A 24,764-nucleotide genomic window follows, 5' to 3' on the forward strand; every position below is an offset into this window, starting at 1 on the left:
TAAGTCAGAAGTTTATCGGGCCTTATGAGATCTTAGAGCGAGTTGGGGAAGTTGCATGTCGTCTGGCTTTACCAGCTGCGCTAGAGAGAGTGCATAATGTGTTTCATGTATCGCAGCTGCGAATGTATGTGAGTGACCCGTCACATGTGTTAGAGGCAGAGAACTTAGAGCTAGATGAGTCCTTATCATATCTTGAGGTGCCTAAGCAGATTATTGATCGAAAGGTTAGGAAGACCAGGAGTGGTGAGACAGTTTTGCTTAAGATCCTTTGGTCTAACCACGAGACTGAGGAAGCTACATGGGAGCCAGAGGAAGCTATGAAAGAGCGTTACCCTTTTCTTTTTGATCAGGTATGTATGGTTACGGGGACGTAACCTTGTTTCTTTTAGGGGGGTAGGAGATGATCGCGACGAGTTTTTAAGAGTTTCATACCCTTTTTGTATGTTGTGTCGGTATGTGTGTCGGGATAAGTTGGGTTAGTAACATGTTTTATGTTGAGTCGGAAGTGTTGAGGGAGTACCTTTGTTTATTAGTGGTTTGAACTTCGGGGACGAAGTTCTTTTTAAGGAGGGAAGACTGTAATACTCCGTATTTATGAGTCATTGGGTACACTATCGAGTAGGCCTTACTCTGTCGAGTAAGGGAGAGTTGCGTTTTAAAATAGTTTCTGACCTGTTGGGTACTCGATCGAGTAACTAGGATACTCGATCGAGCCGGTTTACGGGGAGTTTTTCTCGGGTTTTGTTAATTATGCGATTAAGATATATAACCTTTTTCGTCATTATGCTAAACACTTTTGCAAAACCTAATTTACTGTCAAAGAGAGAAAGCAAGTACGTTCATCATCTTAATCGCATTGTTAGCAAATCCCGGAGTTTGGAAGGTCGGTTTTCATCGTTTGTTATACCGTTGAGATCCTTGCGTCAAAGGTAAGATCTACGTACCCTTTTTGTTGTCTTTCCTTTAAGTTGGTTAAACCCTAATCTAGGGATTTGGGGGTTTTTGAGTAGTTTGTGATTTGGTAGCATTTGTATGTTGTATGATAGGAGGAGGGTTCGTAGAAGAAGCTTTTGATTCAAATTTGTAGAGACCGTCTGATAGTTGTGCTTTCCAGGTAGGATTTCCTACTCAGTATTAGTCCCATAATGGGATGATTGTTGATGTGTTGTGGTTGATTGAATAATATAGTAATTGTATTGTGACGGTTGTTGACTGTGATTGTTTGTCTCTGGTTCTCGAGGCGTGTCCTCGGCTGAGTGGGGTCACTTGCGGGAGTGGCTTCACGCCCTAGTTTCGCCCTTCATAGAACCCGCCACGGAAGGGGATGTGCACATTAATGGACAGTGTTATCGCTCGATATGAGGAGCGGGGATTTGGTGGGTGCGGCTGCGGTCCCCCACTGGCAGGACTGGTCCAGTGGACAGTCGGTGATTGAGATTGTTGGAATTGGTGTGGTTGTGTGTGTGACGGTTAAGGTTAAGTCTGCTTTATCTTATTGATGATATATATTGAGTTGTGTGATTAGTACTGACCCCGGTGTTGTTTTGTAAACTGCGGTGATCCATTCGGGGATGGTGAGCAAGAATTGAGCGAGTTTGAGTTGAGTCTTTGGGATAGGCCGGGAGGTGCCACCGTCTGACGATAGAAGTCTTCCGCTGTAGTCTTTTAGTTTTATGACATTTCAGTATTTCAGTATACAGTTGGTTTTAAGAACTTGTACCCGTATTGTGGGATTTGGTTTCAGTTGTACTTTTCACTAAAAGTTATATCATTTAAGTCGTTTCGTTATTGTCTTATGAATATCATGCCTCGGGTAACCGAGATGGTAATATCTTCATACCTGAGTGGTCCTGGTAAGGCACTTGGAGTATGGGGGTGTTACACCTCTTTAGTCTTAGAATAGACTAAGATGTCATCGATGAAAACCACCACAAACTTATCCAAAAACTGATTGAAGACTCTGTTCATCAAATCCATAAACACAATAGGTGCATTAGATAACCCAAACGGCATCACCACATACTCATAATGGCCATACCTCGACGTGAAAGCTGTTTTTGGTATGTCCTCCTCTCTAATCTTCACCTGATGGTACCCTGACCTCAAATCAATCTTGGAAAAGACTGCTGCACCACTCAACTGATCAAACAGGTCATGTATCCTTGGAAAAGGATACTTGTTCTTCACCGTTACTCTGTTCAGCTCTATGTAATCTATGCACAACCTCAGACTCCCATCTTTCTTCTTCAGAAAAAGAACTGGTGCTCCCCATAGTAATACACTAGGTCTAATATATCCCCTTTCTATCAGATCATATAACTGCTTCATGAGCTCCTCCAACTCCTTAGGAGCCATCTAGTACGGTGCCTTAGAGATTGGCCTCGTCCCCGGTTTCAGCTCCACACTGAAATCTATCTCCCTATTCGGTGGCAACCACGGAATCTCCTCTGGAAAGACATCTGGAAACTCCCCCACAACTGGTATCTGATCAACTGCCAGACTCTCCATCCTGTCATCTCTCACATGGCACAAGATCATCGGGCACCCCTTCCTCAGATAGGACTTCAAGGTCACAGCAGCAATCAACTTAACTTTGGGTTTGACAACAAACCCACGATAAGACACACTAATGCCCTTAGGACCTCTCAGAGACACTTTCTTTTGATGACAGTCTATCTTAGTTTTGTACTTTCTTAACCAATCCACCCCAACTATCATCTCAAAACCGTCTAAGGGAAACTCTAGCAAGTCCACAGGTAGATCAACTTGCCCAACTATCATGGATACATCTCTATACAACCTCCCATACGATACAGACTTACCCGAAGGTATAAAAACTTCTTCTCTTACAGACTCATACTCTCTTAGACCCAACTGTTTAACATGACTCGAAGATACAAACGACTGTGATGCCCCCGAATCAAACAAAACAAAGGTATAAACACCATTAACAAGAAAAGTACCAGTGATAACATGAGCGTCGTCCTCAGCTGCTTTCTTCTCTATCATGAACAGCTTGCCACTGGTCTTCTGCCCACCTCCCTGGATAGTGTAGATACCCAGTATCTGCTGAGACTCCAACAAACACCCGATGATTATCGGACTACAACATGTTTTGGAATCGCAGCGTTTGATCGACAGTTTGTGTACAACTTTACGTCGGAAAACTTAAAACGATTTCGAAAATAAAACATTTCAAAACATTTAAAAAAAACCTGGAGTGTTTAATGCACGGCGACGGGGTCGCAATGACACTAACTAGAGTCAAAACCGACACCAGACCAAAAACCGACTCGAAAATTCAAATCCCGACTCCAACAACGAGTCAAACCGAGTCAAACACAAAAACAAAATATCTCAAAGCCTTCTATGCTAAGTTTTCCCGGATTCATGATGGTCAAGTACCAAACATGTGACTAAAAAACCTAGGATAGAATAAATCATGATTGCGTTTGTTGTGATAGTGACAACACAACTCGAAGTGCCGCGACGTGGCTCGCGCTTCTTTGAGCAGCCCAGATGGCCACGTCGCTCAAAACTCACACAACCACTCATTCTCCTATAAATAACCCTCAAATGTCGCCTATTTGAGACTTACGCGAGTGTCAGCCCCGTCTTTTCTCCCTTAAAATTCTCGAATCGACTTCTAAAGTCACAATCCGACGCGTATTTACGACCTACCGATCGTAAACACGAGCCTTACACATTGTTTGGTACCGTCATCGTGCATTAAACCACTTAACCTACCACTTCGACCACTACACCATCACTAAACTTTTAAAACACTCTTTTTATTTACCAAAACAGTTTTAAACCGAGTTTTTTCCGATCAAACGAGTTATTACACTTACGTCGGTCACTCGCCACAACCAAACATGTAAGTATGAGGGTGTAAAAATCCTCTTTTATTATGTTTTCATTTGTTTCATGACTCTAACATGCTAAAACATGCATAACATGAACCAAAACATGGAATAGATGAGCCAAAACAGATTTTTGGTCTGAGGCAGAAGCCCCTTAGGTCGCCAAATGGCTCGTGCCTAAATGGGGTGCTCAGACCAGAGATCAACCGTGTTTGTTCTCGTCATTTCCCTCAACCCATTTTTCATATTTGTAATCGGTTTTTACCATTTCAAGTATTTTCGAAACCTTTTTGTTTCATTTCACATGTTTTAACCATAAAACATTTTTCACCCTTGGTTCTTCATACCATGACGGTTAAATCCGTGTATCGGTGATAATATTTGGTTAATGACATTTAGAAGGTATTTTAAAGCCTTTTATTTCATTTCTTCACATTCTTCAAACAAACATATTAGTCACCAACACAAAATCATCCTTGGTTCTACGTACCATGCCGGATTTTAACCCGGGTACGATGACGAGTATCGACTAATTACATTCGAAATGGACTTAATACAATTAGTCCACAATCATTTGTCAAAACTATTCTTGTCATGTTTTTCAAATCGAACCCGATATCGAATATTATCAAATAATGATGATTATTCGGATCTAGTTCTTCAAATCAACAAATGCGGTCTAAACGACCCTTTCAAAGTCAAACCGGGTTCAAACACCCATTTTCAACATGTTTTATAACGTTTTCTAAACAGTCAAAACACGGCATACAACCGTTGGCTAACCTGCGCCTCAAGCAGGCTCCTCATTCCTGACTTTCAAAACCAGAGGGAGGCCCCTTACACCGCCGGCTGGCTCGCGCCTCTTATAGCCGTCTGGTACAGGGCCTGTTTCCTTCCAGCATTAGTCTAGGACGATCCTGACTCCGGTTAACCCGGATATAGGACGGATCAGATGACTATTCAATTATTCAAAACCATATTCGCAAAATGCCTTACTAAGACAAATGGATCATGTTATGCACCCTAAACCTAATACGGTAAATGGATGTTTAATTTCCGTCTTGCATGCAAATCAACCATTAATCCAACTCGACATATTATACTTGATATTTGGATTAAATCAACCGACTTAGAAAGCTCTCACATGTTAGGTTTAAATTTTTGGATGCGCATTCATGCATTTAAACCGTTTTATCAATTTTTGCATTCAACCAACCAAGATCGATCAGTAGAGGCCGCTAAACGCGCGCGGGATTGGGTGTCTGATTAAAGGGCTTCCCAATACGTACCTTTACCTCTTACTCAGAAACTTTGGATAGTGGACGACCTTATCCAGGGCGTACGAGAGTCATTATAGAGATAGGATGCTAAAGAGGGACGATTTCCTTATCTTTAGTACCTATGTCAAACGCTGCTTTGTGCTTCGATTTGACCGAGGTATAAAGTGGAATTCGAACGGGTTCCAGGCCTCCCACAAATGCTTGGTGGCGACTCCGAACATCTCTAATAATTTCGAGACCCTTACCGAGACAAAACCGACCGATCTAAAACGATTCGGTCGAAGGCATTTTTACGCCGCCGAGCGTGGCTTTCAAAAGACCGCTATACGTCCAACGATTGGCTAGGCGTGTAGGTGGGCCATGTCCACAGATTGGCGACTCCGCTGGGGAGAACTAGGACACTTACGTCTTTGTGATCCCTAGATGGTGAGACTCGAACGAGGTCTTGGTTGGAATGCATTAATTGATATTACGGTCACGGTCGGGTTCCTGGTCCGGGCCCACAACCTAACCCTTTTCGACCAATTGGCTCGTCCCGTCGGCGTGAGTTTTCTCATCCCCGCGTTTTGAATCCCGATTGAGTCAAGCATACCATTGACGTTACACATTTATGTTTCGTCAAAGAGCTTTCATCACTTTCGAGCACGAGGCTAGGGCACCCTCCTTACACATTTTGTTTGGATTGGTATCCTTCTCGCAAATCGGGGTATGATTGCTTGGTGTGTAACCCACCCTTCTAAGCCAAAACCCGTGTCAGCATGATGCATAATATAATGAACTGTGAGTGCTTATGTGCTATCTGATCATAAGTCCTTCCGTGTCATTTTTCAAACTTTCAAAAACACCCTTTTTGCGCCGTTATAATGGCCATTTCAAAACTCGGTCTTTCGCCGACTGGTACACGCCTTTCTAGGCCGTCGTAATGACGATTTTCAAACCCGGTTTTGTATGACCATTTCAACACGCCTTTCTAGGCCGTCGTAATGACGATTTTCAAACCCGGTTTTGTATAACCATTTCAACACGCCTTTCTAGGCCGTCATAATGACGATTTTCAAACCCGGTTTTGTATAACCATTTCAAATCAACTTTTCACGCCGTTATAATCGCCGCGTCTAGACACGGATTTTAACCCATTTCGCGACGACAATGACTCTTTCAAAACCCGAGAAAAGCATACACCCTTTTCTCGAGACACTTTCGAGATCCCGAGGACCATGCACTGTCCCCGAGACCTTTTCAATCATTTCAAAATTCAATTTTCAAAACATACAATTTTGAATTTCAAAACCGTCTTGGGAAACAATGCACTTTCTTCCGAGCCGACTCAAACTCAAACCGTCTTCTACAAATAAACTTAAGCAACCCTTTTCAACTGATCGACTTGCGGAGATTTCTATCTTCGGAAGCCACCCATTAAAGCGACAAATGAATCTTTTTGAAAATTTCTATTTTCGAAAACTTCCGTCCACCGTTCCAATTCCGCCTCGTGTCTATCGAGTTAAAGCAAACGTACTTATGCATCTTTACTTATGAGTCGTCTCACCACGAGACTCGTCCAATGGCGTCGCGCCGTCATGATTGGACTCGTGTCAAAGGTTCGGTCAAACACCGTCACGTCATAAATCGAGTCAACACCGAGGGACCACACACGGTCACCCCGTCTTATTGAGTCGATCTTTGTCTCGTCTTTTGTGTTTTCGGCGTTCAGTCTTGGAACCGTGTCGGATTGAGTTATAATGTGAGCCGTTTTTCTGCCTCAGAGCCATAGCCCCGTCTTCAACTTCGTCTGTCAACCACAACAACAATGATAACAACAGAGATGTCACAGCTGATCAGCTAGCCAGCCTGCTTACCGCTCTTATGGTCACCCTGGATCGCGTCGAGACCTGTATCGATGCCCTCGAGAACAAGGAAATTGGGGAACATAATACCCCACCTCTGACTGAAACTGAGAAGAGGCTGAAACTCTTGGAAGAGCAACTCCTAGCCCCGGGTAACAACATCCACCTTGAAAATAACCGAAGGTTCGAACCTGTTGGGGACCAGTTACCTGACAACTTCACCCTGACCGATGTGCCTAAGTTCAAGGGAGTGGAGGACCCACTCAACCACATCCGTGCTTTCAAAGACTACATGGCCATAAAGGGGGTCAAACAAGAGCTTTTTACCAGAATCTTCCCATCCTCCTTGGAGCCGATTCCTCGCCAATGGTACTACTCCTTGGACCCGAAAAACCTTACCACTTGGGATGAGATCGCAGTTGAGTTTGCCAAACAGTATGCCGACAACGTCGAAATCCAGGCCAACACCCGTACTCTCGAGGTGTTAACCCAAAACGACAAGGAAGGATTCACTGAGTTCCTAATCCGTTGGAGGAGGGTGAGTACTCAGTTGGTCGATGGCCGAGTATCAACTCTGGTGGAAATATTTGTCAACAACCTCCGCCCGGTTTATGCCAACCTACTGAGGTATCAAAATATCAAAACTTTTCAAGATCTGCAGATTCTGGGGACGCGTATTGAGGACGACCTCCAAAAGGGTGTCTTAGCAAAGACCACTGGCAGGGGTTACCAGGGATCCACCTCAACTGGATCTCGCCCTGATGGACAAACAATCAAGATTGATGAGGTTAACCTCGTCGAACCATCTGCCAAGAAAACTGAACGCCCTCAGAGAGTGTTCACCAACATAGGGTCGACTTATGCAAGTGCCTTGAAAAGGCTCATGGACCAAGGGAAGTTACAACCGATCGGGCCCACCCCGGACAAGGCCGACGCCAAGAAATCCCGATTTTGGAACCCCAACGCCTACTGCCAGTATCATCGAGGGAAAGGGCATGATACCGAAAATTGCTTCAAACTCAAGCACCTCATTCAAGACATGATTGAGAAGGGAGTTTTGCCTATACCCCCACCAACTAAGCCGAACAACAAGACGAATCCCCTTGAAATTCACGCCATCTCTGATGATGAGCCGACCCTAGACTGCTCTCATCTCATCTTGCCAATTGACGACGAGGTGAACGTTCTGGAAAAAGATCCTTCAGACGGAGTGTTCGTGTTCAGTGCTGCCACCATTCTCAGTATGTTTCAGCAAGTCGAAGAGGCCGTAGCCAGCCTCTCTGAGAGAATCACCCGACTCGACGACGCCTACCGTCGACTCATCTTCAATCCCCCAACACCGCGTCCGAGGGAGAATTCCCCAAGCATTCAAAACTACCCACCCTAGGACAGATTGCTCCCGCGACCATTCTAGCATAGACCTCACGAGAGCTACCCTCAAAATAACTACCCTCAAAATAATTACCCTCAAAATAACTACCCCCATAAAATTCGCCCTCACAAAAATATTCCCCACAAGAATTACCCACCGAGGAATACCCCTCCAAGGTATCCTCGAGACCCTGAAATTAACGGCATATGGCGGGATGATGTTGAGGATGTATATGTCATCCCGGGGAAGGAAAAGCGGACGAAGGAAATCGGACATCTCACCCGATCCGGACGTCCCTATCAGAATCCGAGCAACCCAGCGGTCGTTCCAACAACGAATGACCAAATCGTCCCGGAAGCGGACACTCAACCAAAGGCTCCCGAGAACTCAATCCTGAGACAACTCCAGAAGGCAAAGGCCGAAATCTCAATTTGGCAACTGATCGCAACGTGTTTTGAGCACCGACAGGCCTTACTGCAGGCCTTGGGGAAATTAACCGTGCCCTCCACCTCTTCCCCAGAAGAAATAGTGGCACACATGACGAGAGACGCCCCTGATCTGAGTAACCCGGTCGTCTTCTCCGACGAGGATATCCCCCTGTTCGGAGCCAATCATAACCTGGCTCTGTACATCACCGTACAATGCCTCCAGAAAAATATACCAATGGTCCTCGTGGATGACGGTTCCGCCGTGAATGTCATTCCTCTCAAAACTGCCCACAGGCTGGGTATCAAGGAATCTGATTTAATCCCAACGAATCAACGAGTACGCGCCTATGATGGCACTCGTCGCAAGGTCGCTGGGCTAGTCACTTTAACCGTCGCAACCGGGCCACTGGAAAGGCAAACCAGTTTTCAAGTGGTCGACATCGACGCGTCCTTCAACATGCTCCTGGGACGTTCCTGGATTCACGCCGTCAAGGCGGTCACATCAACGCTCCACCAAAAGATCAGGGTCCCCTTCAACGGGAAAACGATCACGATCCCCGCTTCCCCAATCAAAGCAGTTATGAGAAGGGGGATAGCCTCCCAAGCCATTGAGGAGGACGACAATGAAATGTGGGTTTTCCAAGCCGTAAACGCCATAACTGATGAATCGACGACCTCTGAGTGTGACCCGTTCACCAACCTCACGGTCAACCGTATTATGATGCGCTAGGGTTACTTCCCGGGTTTGCCGCTCAATCCACTAAAGGACCCATTGCCTCCCTTGAAACAGGCTGAGGTCCCCAACATTCCCTTTGGGCTGGGATACGAACCTACTGACAAAGATATCCAGGAGATGAACCTCCTTGTCCGAAACGCAAGAAGCACGGAGTCATCCTCCGTCCATACCACCTGACTCTTAACGCATACTTTGACCCCGAGGGAAAGTCTGAACTCTACCACGGCTTTCCAGAGCCGATCTATGACTCTGTGGCAAAGGCTCGATACCCGGGAGTGGAAGTCTTCCAAGACTGCTACTTTATCTCTGACAACATCGAAGCTGCATCAACTGAGTCCAAGCCGTCACCATGCCTTGACGGACAAGCTGTCACACTCCTATTTGGGGAAGATAACGTCAAACACCTCAACTATGAGGACATTATCAACATCGCCCTGAAAAATAACCAGTTTGATCCAACCGCCTTGATCTCCGATACTGACCCGGAGAAAGCTACCCAGGGCTGGAGGAAAACCATCAAATGGACCGATCGCCAAGGCCGCATTCTCAAGATAACAACTGGAAAAGGCCCTATGTTCAAGGAGGGAAGTGAGGAAGTGTCTGAGTCTGAGTCGGAGTCAGAGTCTGACATAGCTCCTAACACTCCGGATGTCCCAGTCAAGGTCCCCTTCCCACTGTTTTATCACAAAGTCGTGGCTGATTCAGAGGCTGAGTCTGCTAGGGTCACCCCCACTCCCATGAAAGGTGACAACCTGAAGCCTTTTCTAGGGGCCACTTCCTTTGTTGTGTCGCCTCTGACTGACCACGAGATGTTTGTCCTTTCCGAGCTTTTCGCTCTTTTCAACTTAATGAACGCTAAGTTTGCTTATGACTCGTCTCAATTTAACTGCAATGCAATTCTGAACGACTGTGAGGAATTTGACTTGAGTGACTACCCACCTCACTTAGCCAAAGAACTTGACAAACGGGAAACCAGAACCCCCATCATTGAGGAAACCGAACCTATTAATGTAGGAACCGGCAATACACCTCAAGAACTTAGGATAGGGACAACCCTGGACCCCTCGGAAAGACAACATTTCATTGACCTCCTCCACGAATACAAGGTCGTGTTCGCCTGGTCTTACAGAGATATGCCTGGGATTGACAGAGAAATTGCAGAGCACCGGATACCCATTAAACACGGAGCTAAACCTGTGAAACAGAAGCTACGCCGGATGCGTCCTGAATGGGCCCTAAAAATCAAGGAAGAGGTGGACAAACAGTTCAAGGCTGGGTTCATCAAAGTGTCTGAATACTCGGATTGGGTGGCCAACATTGTGCCGGTACCAAAGAAAGACGGAAGAATTCGGGTTTGCGTCGACTTCAGGGATCTGAACAAGGCGAGTCCAAAGGACGACTTCCCTTTGCCACATGTTGACATTCTAGTGGACAACACTGCCGAACATGCTCTCCTATCATTCATGGATGGGTATGCCGGATACAACCAGATTAAGATGGCTGAGGAAGACATGTACAAGACTGCGTTCACTACACAGTGGGGTACATATTGCTACACGGTCATGCTCTTCGGCCTCATCAACGCCGGAGCGACCTATCAAAGAACCGCTACCACTCTCCTACATGATATGATGCACAAGGAGGTAGAGGTATATGTCGATGACATAATCGTCAAATCAAAAGAACGGGACAGCCACATCAATGCCCTCCGGAAATTCTTCGCTCGTCTGCGAAAATATAACATGAGACTAAATCCTCAGAAGTGTGCATTCGGGGTCACCTCCGGAAAACTCTTGGGACATGTCGTCAGCAAGAGAGGCATTGAGATTGATCCAACCAAAATCAAAGCCCTTCAACAAATGCCTCAGCCTAAGAACGAGAAGGAGATTCGGGGATTTCTCGGTCAGGTTCAATACATCAGCCGCTTCATTGCCAAGCTTACTATGATTTGCGAACCGATATTCAAGAAGCTTAGTGCCTCCGATCACACCGATTGGGACGACGACTGTCAGAATGCGTTCGACAGGATAAAGGAGATCCTATCCAAACCTCCTGTCCTCATGCCACCTCAACTGGGGATTCCTCTATCTCTATACCTGACTGTTACGAACACAGCCATGGGAGCAATGCTAGCACAAACAGTTGGCAACGAAGAGCGAGCCATCTACTACATCAGCAAAAAGTTCATTGAGTACGAGATGAGGTATACCTAACTCGAAAAGACTTGCCTTGCCCTAGTATGGTCAACAAAGAAGCTGCGACATTACATGCTCAGCTACTCGGTCAACATCTACTCCAAGATGGACTCGGTTAAATACATCTTCGAAAAACCCGTACTAAACGAAAGGTTGTCTAGATGGACACTCATGCTGTCCGAGTTTGATCTCAAGTTTGTACCCCTCAAGGTTATCAAGGGAAGAGTAGTCGCTGATTTCCTAGCAGAGAATCCCGTCAACGAGGATCCAACGACCGACACATGGTCACTTCCTGGCGAAGACATCCTTTTTGCCGACTCCGACACATGGGACCTATACTTTGATGGTGCATCTAATCTGAGAGGCTTCGGGGTAGGAATCCTTCTAATATCACTAGAGGGAGAACATGTTCCGATCTCGGTCAAGCTAGACTTTGCCGTCACCAACAATGCCGCTAAATATGAAGCATGTATCATCGGCCTACAAGCAGCCATCACACTTGGCATCAAGAGATTGAGGGTCCATGGCGATTCCTCACTCATAATCAATCAGGTATCCGGATCATGGAAAATCCGATCTGACAGCTTTGCTCCCTACCGAGCGAAGATCCATCAAGAGGCCGAGTTCTTCGACCAAGTCAACTACTTCCACTTGCCACGAGAGGAAAATAAATTTGCTGATGCACTGGCAAAACTTGCCGCGCTCGTCAACATACCTGATGACATGACATCGATGCCCCTATGTGTCGAGAGAAGGAGCGAGCCAGCTCACATTTATGCCATTATCGACGACGAGGAAAGCCATGATGAACCTTGGTACCAAGCCATCCTAAATTACAAAACCAAAAACGAATTCCCTCCCAACTCTGATCAAAGAGGACAAAGAGCCATCCGTTTACTTGCATCACAATTCGTGATAAACCAAAATCAACTCTACAAAAGAACACCCCAAGGAATTCTCCTCCTTTGCATTGACCATCACAAAGCCAAAAAAGTCATGGGAGAGGTTCACGACGGAGAATGTGGCCCTCACATGAGTGCAATGATGCTTACACGGAAAATCATGCGGCTAGGATACTACTGGACAACCATGGAAGCCGATTGTCGTAACTACGTCAAACATTGCCACAATTGCCAAATCTTCGCCAACATACAACACATACCACCATCCCTTTTATACACCATGACATCACCCTGGCCATTCTCAACCTGGGGCATCGACATCATCGGAAAAGTCAACCCGATAGGCACCAAGGGGCATTGTTTCGTCCTCGTCGCCATCGACTACTTCACGAAATGGGTGAAAGCGCAGTCATATGCAGTCTTGACCGCCAAACAAGTGGCCAAGTTCATTCAAAACAACATCATCTTCCGATATGGGGTACCCCATGAAATCATCAGTGATCAAGGCTCTCACTTCCGGGCGGAAACTCAAGCCTTGCTGGACAAATACAAGATCAAACGACATCGATCATCCCCCTACCGTCCCCAAACCAATGGAGCAGTGGAGGCAGCGAACAAAACTCTTATTACCATTATCAAGAAAATGCAAGACAACTACCGCGATTGGCCGAGCAAACTCCCATTCGCACTCTGGGGATACCGAACCTCCATTCGAACACCGACAGGCGCCACACCCTTCTACCTAGCATACGGTATGGAGGCGGTTCAACCGGTGGAGTTAGAGGTCCCATCTCTACGCATCCTACTAGAGAGTCAAGTCCCTGAGGCGAAATGGACCCGTCGAAGGTACGAACAACTCACTCTGCTACACGAACGGCGACTCAACGCCTTGCACAACGTCCAGCTATACCAACGACGTATACAACGGGCATTCAACAAGAAGGTTAAACCCAGAAACATCCAGGAGGGCGACTTGGTCCTCAAGTCAGTTCGAGCACCATTACCCGTCGATCCGAGGGGAAAATTCAAACCCAACTGGGCCGGGCCATACCTGGTCAAGAAAATACTTTCGGGGGGCACAGTGAGACTGAGTGACCTAGACGGGGAGGACTTTACAAACCCGACCAACCTAGAACAACTCAAGAAATACTACCCTTGAGCTCTATCAACCAACAACCTAGCCCAGTTTTGCAACTAGCATCGACCTCAACCCTTTTCAAGTCAAGTTCCTCAATATGTTCTGATTTGAAATTGCATGTTTTATCGAGTCTAAGCTGCGGCACCTTGCCCGTTTTGAATGTCCTTTGATCCGTCAAAGGCAACGTCCATTTGCACTACAAAAACAAACCCCCTGAACTATGAGCATGGTTTGATTTCACCTCTTGAGGTGAATACGTAGGCAGTCCCTCTTATGCCTGAGGGATACAACCACAAAACCCAATTCAAATTCACAAAACATTTCAAACTACGATCATGGTTTGATTTCACCTCTTCAGGTGAATACGTAGGCAGTCCATTCTTACGCAAGAAGGATACAACCATTCCCACAATCAAGTACAACTAATCCCCACATACAAAAAACACTCCCAAAAAAAAAGAGAAAGGGAAAACCATTCCCTTTCCCACCAAAATATAAAAATGAGCCTTTCTCCCTTTCCACAAAATACCCCTTTCCCAAGTGCAATTGTTTAGGACGATTCAAATCGAGTTGCCTTCACAAAATGGATGGAAGAAACAAGCGTTCACAACTTTCCGACACGAGCAATCCTCTTATTTAATTAATAATGGGAGGGATTACAATTTTAACAACAAATAAAGCTCGACGAGTCTACCACTTGTCAAAGCTAAGGTGTCAACTAACACACCTCACATAGTAAAACTAGCACAAAACACACAATAACTAACTAGTACAACATAATAAAAACCCACAACAATAATACAACATAATAATAAAGTGGGTAATGGAGGTCTTCACTCTTCCATTCTACCTTTGCCTTTTCCTTCGGGGTACATCTTCCCCTTGTTCTTCTTGTTGGCCCGCCTAGCATGGATTTCCTCCTCGGAACGGATCCTCAATGGATCTAACACGGCGACGGCCTCCGGTCTAGCACAAGACCCCATATTCGACCCAATGCACGGCCCACCATATTCTTGGGGCCGGAACTCCTCCTCTTCGGTGGTCTCATCACATCGGGAGTAGCTCCATCAAGATATTCTTCGAAGAAGGCACGGTTGGCCTTGCCAACCTCCCGTTACTTCAAATCGACAACCTCGTCCTTACGAAATTTGGATCTCTCTTCCAAGGACGGATCACGTGACCATTTGACATAGGCGGGAGTCACCCATGTCGTGGCAACGGGGTTGGTACCTCCCAAAGCGACCGAGTGGCCCACCACCTTTCAAAGAATTCCAGAAGCTCAGAGTTCCGGAACACATTCTCCTGAACAAGAATATCTTGAGCGGGCACCTTTTGTTGACGCCCCATTTGCCTCATGAGCCTTTCGGGATAAATGAAGGAAACAACTTTCAAGCCCACCACCATCAAAGAATGAGGACTAGCACCTGAAGCGGGCAACCCCGTGAAAGACCTCAAGTGCCACCACGACACCACCCAACGGATATGAGGACCACCCTCCTCCGCCAACCTTGCAGCCCAATAGGTCTCGGTGGAAGCAAAACTATCCGGGTACAACTTCTTCCTCATGGTAAGGTGATGGAAGGAATAAGAAGAAGGATTAACCGGAGGCTCTACAAACCTTAGCCTCTCCAATAGCAATACTTGAAGGATCCTTGGCGATCCAAAAGAGGGAGCTTCTCCACAAGAGCCTTCCTTGTCCAAAGCTTGGATAATTTCTCCAAGCACCAACCATGATGGATCTCTACCATGCTCCATTTGCTCAATCACATGGATAAGGGTCATGCTACCATGGCATCTTGGCCCCTCCTTCTTCAAGACATCAACAAAGAGGTACACATGGATAAGGCAAAATGCAAGAGCCCTTCTCCTAGCAACCTCCGAGACATTAGCATCTAACCGATTCGAGAAGATGTTGACAAGAGCCAACATATCCACACCATGTGGAGCAAGAAGGAAGTTGACTTGGCTTGTTGATATGCCCAACATGAACGGAATTTCTCCTTGTAGCACAACCGAGTCGGAGGAAGCACCGGAGCACAACCCGGCCACCCACCAATGGCTCCAACTTCTTCGGCAAGAGGACAAATTTCACCTTTCGGGAAAACGAAAACATGATGTTTCGAATCTCAAAACCGAGAACACGCTTCAAGAAACGAAGGTTGCACCTTGACTTGACGAAGCACCAACAATTGACCAACTCCCATACAATCGAGTTGATACTTCTTGGGAGGCGACAAATCCCGGCACCATTGTCGCAATGCATTCTCGAAAGCATCCATGAAATATTTTTGTGGAAGAAGAAGAGGTTTTGTAGAGATGTTTTTGTGTTTCGGATGATGAAACAATGAAGCGCAAACGTCCCTATTTGTACAAAATGATCAGCGCATTTTTCAAAAAAGAGGAGAGCGGCTTCCATCGGCAAGACGCTCGCGCCTCTTTAAGGCTTCTCCAGGATTCCCGCTGTTGACTTGTCTCTTTCAACATGTGTTTTCTCCTGACACCTCAAACCTCCCGCCAGGAACCTCGCGCCTCTTCGGGATGATCCGAGAAATTTTGTGTTTCTTCACACTCACATTTCCTTGTTTTCGCGTTTTACGAAATCCGACACGGTTTTCATGACGCAGCTTTAAACATACGGATTTTTCTTTCTTTTTTTAATGGGGGGAAGGGCTAGTCGCCCCGATCCGCGATGGATCGTTTCCACGTCAGTCGAAATTCCGAAAATTTTTCGCTTATTCGCAAATCAAAAATTGAAATCGAAAATTGATAACACATCAATTTTCCTCAAAATTCAAGCGCTCGCAAATTCGAGTCTTGACATCAAAAGCCAAATATACTCGCAAAAATCCTTTTCTAAAATTCTTTCCTGACGGTTTGAGTTTTATATTTTTCGAGTCATTTTCAAAATTTCAATGCAATTTAATTCACGACACGAGTTAATTGCTCAAATTTTCAAATCAATTCCTTTTGAATTCCAAACGCGACGATTTGTCACGGAATTTTCAAAATTTCAATTTTAACTTCAGGTCATCCTGGTTAATTTTGATTTTCAAACAAATGCTTTACGTGTTTTCAACCAAATGCTTCTACGTGTTTACGTTTTTGCGTATGTGCTATCTGTTGCCTGTTTTCTACACTAACGATGCAGGAACTGCTGCAAAGCAAAAGGAGAATCAACAGCCGACAGCGCTCCTCCGAAACACAACACAAAAAAGCCAAAAATCACAAAATAAACTACAATCCAAAAACACATATATACAAACCGCCTTACGCAAAATATCTAAAACAAACGTCTATCATACAGACATTGGCCGAAAACAAACGTCTATCATACAGATACTGGCCTAAAACAAACGTCTATCATACAGACACTGGCCTAAGACAACGAACTGGGGGCTATCCGCCACCTATCGAACTAAGCACTCTCTATCCTCTCAAACGGAAAGGAAAGAGAGCAACAGGGGAAACAGAGGAGCAACAGTGAAAGCAGAGGAGGTTACCATGACGATAACCCTCCGCTCCTGCTCCATGACAAAAAAAGAAGACAGTGTCTTGCAGACTTCAGATGATGATGAGGTCAAGAACCATGATGCGATGCACCATTCAGATACTGAACCCCACTCATCAGCCACCCTGTCTATGAGCCAAAACAAAAAGGACAAACCGGCCATATCAGCCGCCTATCCTCCTCTACGGAAGCATCCTCCACCACCGCCTCGAATACGGCAGCCTCCTCGGCCGCTACATCCCCTCCGGGATCGACTTCCTCCTCCAAAGACTCAACAACGGACTCCATCGGTCCCAGACGATACCCTGCGATCAAAAAACAAACAAAAAACATCAGCCGAAATTTCGGCATTACGACGGCATGAAATGGATAAATCCAAAAACAAAAAAAACACAGCCCGCAATACAAAAAACAAGGGGCAATCCCGCCCCAAACCATTCACAAAAAAAAACACAAAAACGACTCGCCCCTCTTTTCAAGCAAAAGACGAGTCAAAACCACAAAACGGCATTTCAAGACCCATACAAGGTCCGCCAACAACCCAAAATACATTCCCGACACAATGGGGATTTTTCTACGGTTCAAAAAGGCAATTCAAACGCTAATTTGAGCCCAAACCGGTCAAAATTCAAAGACGACCGCAAAAAGGCAAACGTGATTTTATCACGCCTCAGGGTGACCTAAAATACCAGTAAGGTCCATTTCAAGGCAAGCTGACTCAATTCAAGCCCAAATAGGCGCTTATTTTGTCAGACGTGCGACGTTTCGCAAAAGGCAAAATCCAATTTTGCCCACAAGCATCCAACGAAGGTCCTTAGATGGCAAATACGGGTTTTCCCAACTACAATGCAACCTAGTGGGACACACTACCCAAGAAAATAAACTTGGCATTGTGAAATGAGACGGTTTCTCGCCTCACTCACGTTTTTCGAGCATAGGGAGCGGGAACGGGGACCAAAATGCAAACTAAAAGCACCCGTATACTCCTAAACATGTTTCTAACCTAATGCAAACATCAATTCCACTCGAAGTTGACTCAATCAAAAACGCCCAATTCGATTTTTTTGGGGCAAAATTTCGCCCTAATTCAATCAAGCTAAAATCGACAAATTGGAAAGGATTCAAGAGGAAATACTTACCTTGAGATGACATTTGTTGATAATAGCACAAGTAAAAGCAAGTTAGAAGGTCCTTTAATGGCAATTTTGGCGAGATTTTGAGGTTGAAGATGAATAATCATCCGCAGCTCAACCTCGCGTCTTTTTAACAGAAAATAGGGAAGCCGGCTTCTATCGCCAGATGGCTCGCGCCTAAACCAGGCCTCCCCTTTTCTTTTTCAGCGAAATTTGGGCTTTGGCCCAATTTCCCATGACAAATTCCAAAATTTTCGTTGACGATATTGAATATTGTCATTTCCTCAAAAACAAACAAAACCAAATAGTGAAAATTCAAATTCGCTATTTTCAAAAATTTCAGGCAAACGACGATCAAAACCGCCAACTTCAAACCAAATAGTGAAAATTCAAATTCGCTATTTTCAAAAACTTCAAGCAAAACGGCGATCGAAACCGCCAACTTCAAAAATAATAGCGAAAATTCAAATCGCTATTTTCCTCCAACTTAAAAAAAAACAGCGAAAATTCAAAAACCGCTGTTTTTCAAGCAACGGCGGCACATAAACCGTCACTTCAATCAATAGTGAAGATTCCAAATTCAATATTTCTTTCAAATGTCAGCGGCGGCACATAAACCGTCACTTCAATCAAATAGTGAAAATTCCAAATTCACTATTTCTTTCAAATGTCAACGGCGGCACATAAACCGTCACTTCAATCAATAGTGAAGAGTCCAAATTCACTATTTCTTTCAAATGTCAACGGCGGCACATAAACTGTCACTTCAATAGTGAAGATTCCAAATTCACTATTTCCATCACATGTCAACAACGGCACATAAACCGTCACTTCAAACGCTATAGCAAACTCAACTTTGCTATTTTCCTTCAAAATTAAAACAAACGGCGATCAAAACCGCCACTGCAAATTCAAGCCGACGAAGGTGAAAATTCCAAATTCACTATTCCTTCAAATACCAGCAGGGGGCTTCCTCGCGGAACCCACTCATTCCAAAAACAGTGATAGTGAAAATCAATACTCACTATTTCCCCAACGGCATCACGAGTTCGCTACTTTCAAAACAAGCCCGTTTGGCACGGCTATTCCCATGGTCCATTAACCGACCGTGTCATGGCTGGCAAGCCTTTGTCCGCAACACATCAAGGATACATCCCGAAGATGCCTCGGGTACATTTCCTTATCTCGGCTGGTGAGCCTTACAATGCACCGCGGCTGGCGAGCCTTACAACGCATCGCGGCTGGCGAGCCCTCCTCACATACGCACCGCGGCTGGCGAGCCTTTGTCCGCACCCTTTCAAGGACAGATCCCGAAGATGTCTCAGGTACATTTCCTTGTCTCGGCTGGCGAGCCTTACAGTGCATCGCGGCTGGCGAGCCCTCCTCACATACGCACCACGGCTAGCGATCCTTTGTCCGCACCCTTTCAAGGACAGATCCCGAAGATGCCTCGGGTACATTTCCTTGTCGCGGCTGGCGAGCCTTACAACGCATCGCGGCTGGCGAGCCCTCCTCACATACGCACCACGGCTGGCGAGCCTTTGTCCGCACCCTTTCAAGGATAGATCCCGAAGATGCCTCGGGTACATTTCCTTGTCGCGGTTGGCGAGCTTTACAATGCATCGCGGCTGGCGAGCCCTCCTCACATACGCGCCACGGCTGGCGAGCCTTTGTCCGCACCCTTTCAAGGACAGATCCCGAAGATGCCTCGGGTATATTTCCTTATCGCGGCTGGCGAGCCTTACAACGCATCGCGGCTGGCGAGCCCTCCTCACATACGCACCGCAACTGGCGAGCATTTATCCGCAACCATGCAAGGACATATCCGAAGATGCCTGAGGTATGACTCCTTCTTATGGCTGGCGAGCCTTCGTACGTAGTCTAACGTACTTTAAACGACCCGCACGGACAGTCGACAGACTCTAAAATGTTCCTGACGACAGGTCTTTGACTCGTACCCTCGAGTCGCTTTGGCGTCGCCCTTCCCGACAGCAGGTCCTTGGCCCGAATCCTTTCGAGCCGCCTCGATGTCGCTTGGGTGTTCAGGTTCAAATTTTCGATTGACCTCGGGACTCTACTTTGACTTTCGCCCTGTCTAAGCCTCAGTCAAAGTGGGGGCTCTGTAGATACCCAGTATCTGCTGAGACTCCAGCAAACACCCGATGATTATCGGACTACAACATGTTTTGGAATCGCAACGTTTGATCGAGAGTTTGTGTACATCTTTACGTCGGAAAACTTAAAACGATTTCAAAACTAAAACATTTCAAAACATTTTAAAAATACCTGGAGTGTTTAATACACGCCGACGGGGTCGCAATGACACTAACTAGAGTCAAAACCGACACAAGACCAAAAACCGTCTCGAAAATTCAAATCCCGACTCCAACAACGAGTCAAACCGAGTCAAACACAAAAACAAAATATCTCAAAGCCTTCTATACTAAGTTTTCTCGGATTCATGTTGGTCAAGTACCAAACATGTGACTACAAAACCTAGGATAGAACAAATCATGATTGCGTTTGTTGTGATAGTGACAACACAACTCGAAGTGTCGCGGCGTGGCTCGCGCCTCTTTGAGCAGCCCAGGTGGCCACGTCGCTCAAAACTCACACAACCACTCATTCTCCTATAAATGCCCCTGAAATGTCGCCCATTTGAGACTTACACGAGTGTCCGCCCCATCTTTTCTCCCTTAAAATTCTCGACTCGACTTCTAAAGTCACAATCTGACGCGTATTTACGACCTACCGATCGTAAACACGAGCCTTACACATTGTTTGGTACCGTCATCGTGCATTAAACCACTTAACCTACCACTTCGACCACTACACCATCACTAAACTTTTAAAACACTCTTTTTACTTACCAAAACGGTTTTAAACCGAGTTTTTTCCGATCAAATGAGTTATTACACTTACGTCGGTCACTCGCCACAACCAAACATGTAAGTATGAGGGTGTAAAAATCCTCTTTTATTATGTTTTCATTTGTTTCATGACTCTAACATGCTAAAACATGCATAAGATGAACCAAAACATGGAATAGACGAGCCAAAACTGACTTTTGGTCTGAGGCAGAAGCCCCTTAGGTCGCCAAATGGCTCGCGCCTAAATGGGGTGCTCAGACCAAAGATCAATCGTGTTTGTTCTCGTCATTTCCCTCAACCCATTTTTCATATTTGTAATCGGTTTTTACCATTTCATGTATTTTCGAAACCTTTTTGTTTCATTTCACATGTTTTAACCATAAAACATTTTTCACCCTTGGTTCTTCATACCATGACGGTTAAATCCGTGTTTTGGTGATAATATTTGGTTAATGAAATTTAGAAGGTATTTTAAAGCCTTTTATTTCATTTCTTCACATTTTTCAAACAAACATATTAGTCACCAACAATAAATCATCATTGGTTCTACATACCATGCCGGATTTTAACCCGGGTACGATGATGAGTATCGACTAATTACATTCGAAATGGACTTAAAACAATTAGTCCACAATCATTTGTCAAAACAATTCATGTCAAGTTTGTCAAATCGAACCCGACATCGAATATTATCAAATAATGATGATTATTCGGATCTAGTTCTTCAAATCAACAAATGCGGTCTAAACGACCCTTTCAAAGTCAAACTGGGTTCAAACACCCATTTTCAACACGTTTTATAAACAGTCAGAACACGGCATACAACCGTTGGCTAACCCGCGCCTCAAGCAGGCTCCTCATTCCTCACTTTCAAAACAAGAGGGAGGCCCCTTACACCGCCGGCTGGCTCGCGCCTCTTATAGCCGTCTGGTACAGGGCCTGTTTCCTTCCAGCATTAGTCTAGGATGATCCCGACTCCGGTTAACCCGGAAATAGGACGGATCAGATGACTATTCAATTATTCAAAACCATATTTGCAAAATACCTTACTAAGACAAATGGATCATGTTATGCACCCTAAACCTAATACGGTAAATGGATGTTTAATTTTCGTCTTGCATGCAAATAAACCATTAATCCAACTCGACATCTTATACTTGATATTTGGATTAAATCAACCGACTTAGAAAGCTCTCACATGTTTGGTTTAAATTACTGGATGCGCATTCATGCATTTAAACCATTTTATCAATTTTTGCATTCAACCAACCAAGATCGATCAGTAGAGGCCGCTAAACGCGGGCGGGATTGGGTGTCTGATTAAAGGGCTTCCAAATACGTACCTTCACCTCTTACTCAGACACTTTGGATAGTGGACGACCTTATCCAGGGCATACGAGAGTCATTCTAGAGATAGGATGCTAAAGAGGGACGATTTCCTTATCTTTAGTACCTATGTCAAACGCTGCTTTGTGCTTCGATTTGACCGAGGTATAAAGTGGAATTCGAACGGGTTCCAGGCATCCCACAAATGCTTGGTGGCGACTCCGAACATCTCTAATCGTTTCGAGACCCTTACTGAGACGAAACCGACCGATCTAAAACGATCCGGTCGAAGGCATTTTTACGCCGCCGAGCGTGGCTTTCAAAAGACCGCTATACATCCACAGATTGGTTAGGCGTGTAGGTGGGCCATGTCCACAGATAGTACTAGCTGAAATAGCCGGTTTAGAACCCGTCCCCTGGTTGTTGTTGGTGTTCGTAACTGGTTTCTAATAAGAGTTACTGTTTTGGTAAAAATTTACCGAGTTATTTATGTAATTTGTGAGTGATAGTGATTGATCTACGGCCGATTAATATTGGATTACGACTAATTTAAAGAGCGAATATGCGATGAAGTAAGGAAGGAAAAGATAAACAAAAAGGATGACACGAGAGATTTTTGGTGACGCGGAAAACCCGGTGTGGGAACAACCGCGGGGGTAGTCGGAATCCCGCCAACTTTGCACTATAATCGATGTAAAAAATGCCCAAGTAAGGAAATACAATTTTTATGTTGCTAAGTAATTATCGCCAATTGCTGATGGATTTTTAGAGACAAGTGTTGCTCGATGATATATAGAATGCCCCTTGTACGTTGCTTTGCCCTCGCTTTTATAGCCGCCAATCGGAATTTAGAATTGTCTAACCGTTCCTCGCCGCTCCCGGATACTTGGTCAAATCCCTAAAGAATAGGTGGTGGTTAGTTGACTTCAAAAGATTCCTCCCTTGTTGTACGTGTGATACTTTTGTTTCAATATGTGTTTGTTCCCTTTCTTAATCTTATGGCCCATAGCTTGCCACCTCAGCAATCCATCTCTCCTTCTCTTTACCAACCGCCGTGTGCCACGTCGCCCTTGATTGTCTCCCTTTTTTCCAGTAAAGTGGTGCCACGTTGCGTATGATAAAAATCAATTTTTATCCCTAACAATTGCCCCCAAATTTCCGTCTCAAATGTTTTTAGGCGGGAATTTCTGTTGTGATGCGGAACTCGACGAAGCTTTAGCGATTGCCTTGGTTTCTATAACTTCCCCTACTTAATGCTTCCCAACCGCCAATTAACTCCCCACTTGCCCTCAAACTCTTCCTCTCACGCCACTCCCTCGGTATCCTCCCCCTTTTTATATTCCCCAACTCCCTTCATTATTACCTCTCACTTCCTATCACCATCAATCACATTTCATCCCTTCACGGTTGTTTTTTTTCACAGGTACTTCGTCTTCATCTTCACTTTCTTTTCATTTTTTTGCATACTATGTCACAAAGATCGGCTTCTTCGACCTCGGCCTCGGATCCGGTAACGCTGTCCGATGCTTTCCTCTCCGGCGGCGTCCTTTCCGCCAAACATTCTTGTGATTCCGACTTCACCTCCGAGGACTTTGATCACATCAAGAAAACCTTTGGTTTCTCTGATGATGTGGTGTTCCACATTCCGACTCTTGGCCAGAAGGCCGACTCAGTGAGGGAAGGGTGGATTTGCTTGTACGAATACGCCTTTCGTCTGGGTCTGCGATTTCCTTTCCCTCCTTTGGTTCAAGAGTATCTGAACTTGAATCAGTTGGCTATTTGCCAAGTGGCCCCATACACTTGGCGGACCTTGCTTGCAATTGATGCTATGAATAACCGTTTTGGTTATGAGATTGGTCTCCCGGACCTTGCACACTTGTTCTCGGTCAGGTCCTATGCTCGGGGTCAAGTGACCATTCGGGTTCGAGACGGGGAAAAGAATTGCATCATCTTCCCCGTGAAGCCGGATGACAGCAAGTGGTTTTCCCGCTTTATTTTTGTGAAAATTGACACTCTTCCTGCTCCGACTGACTACATTGTCAGTGTCTGGCGATCAAAAGACGGTACTTGCATGCCCTTATTTCTGCGTATTTTTCTTTGATGCTCATATTTCCTTACTTGGTTTTTTGTGCAGGTTTGTGCCCCTTGCCTGTGTCTCCTGACAGAACC

The sequence above is a fragment of the Silene latifolia genome, chromosome Y, assembly GCF_048544455.1.
Source record: "Silene latifolia isolate original U9 population chromosome Y, ASM4854445v1, whole genome shotgun sequence".
Classification (NCBI taxonomy): domain Eukaryota; kingdom Viridiplantae; phylum Streptophyta; class Magnoliopsida; order Caryophyllales; family Caryophyllaceae; genus Silene; species Silene latifolia.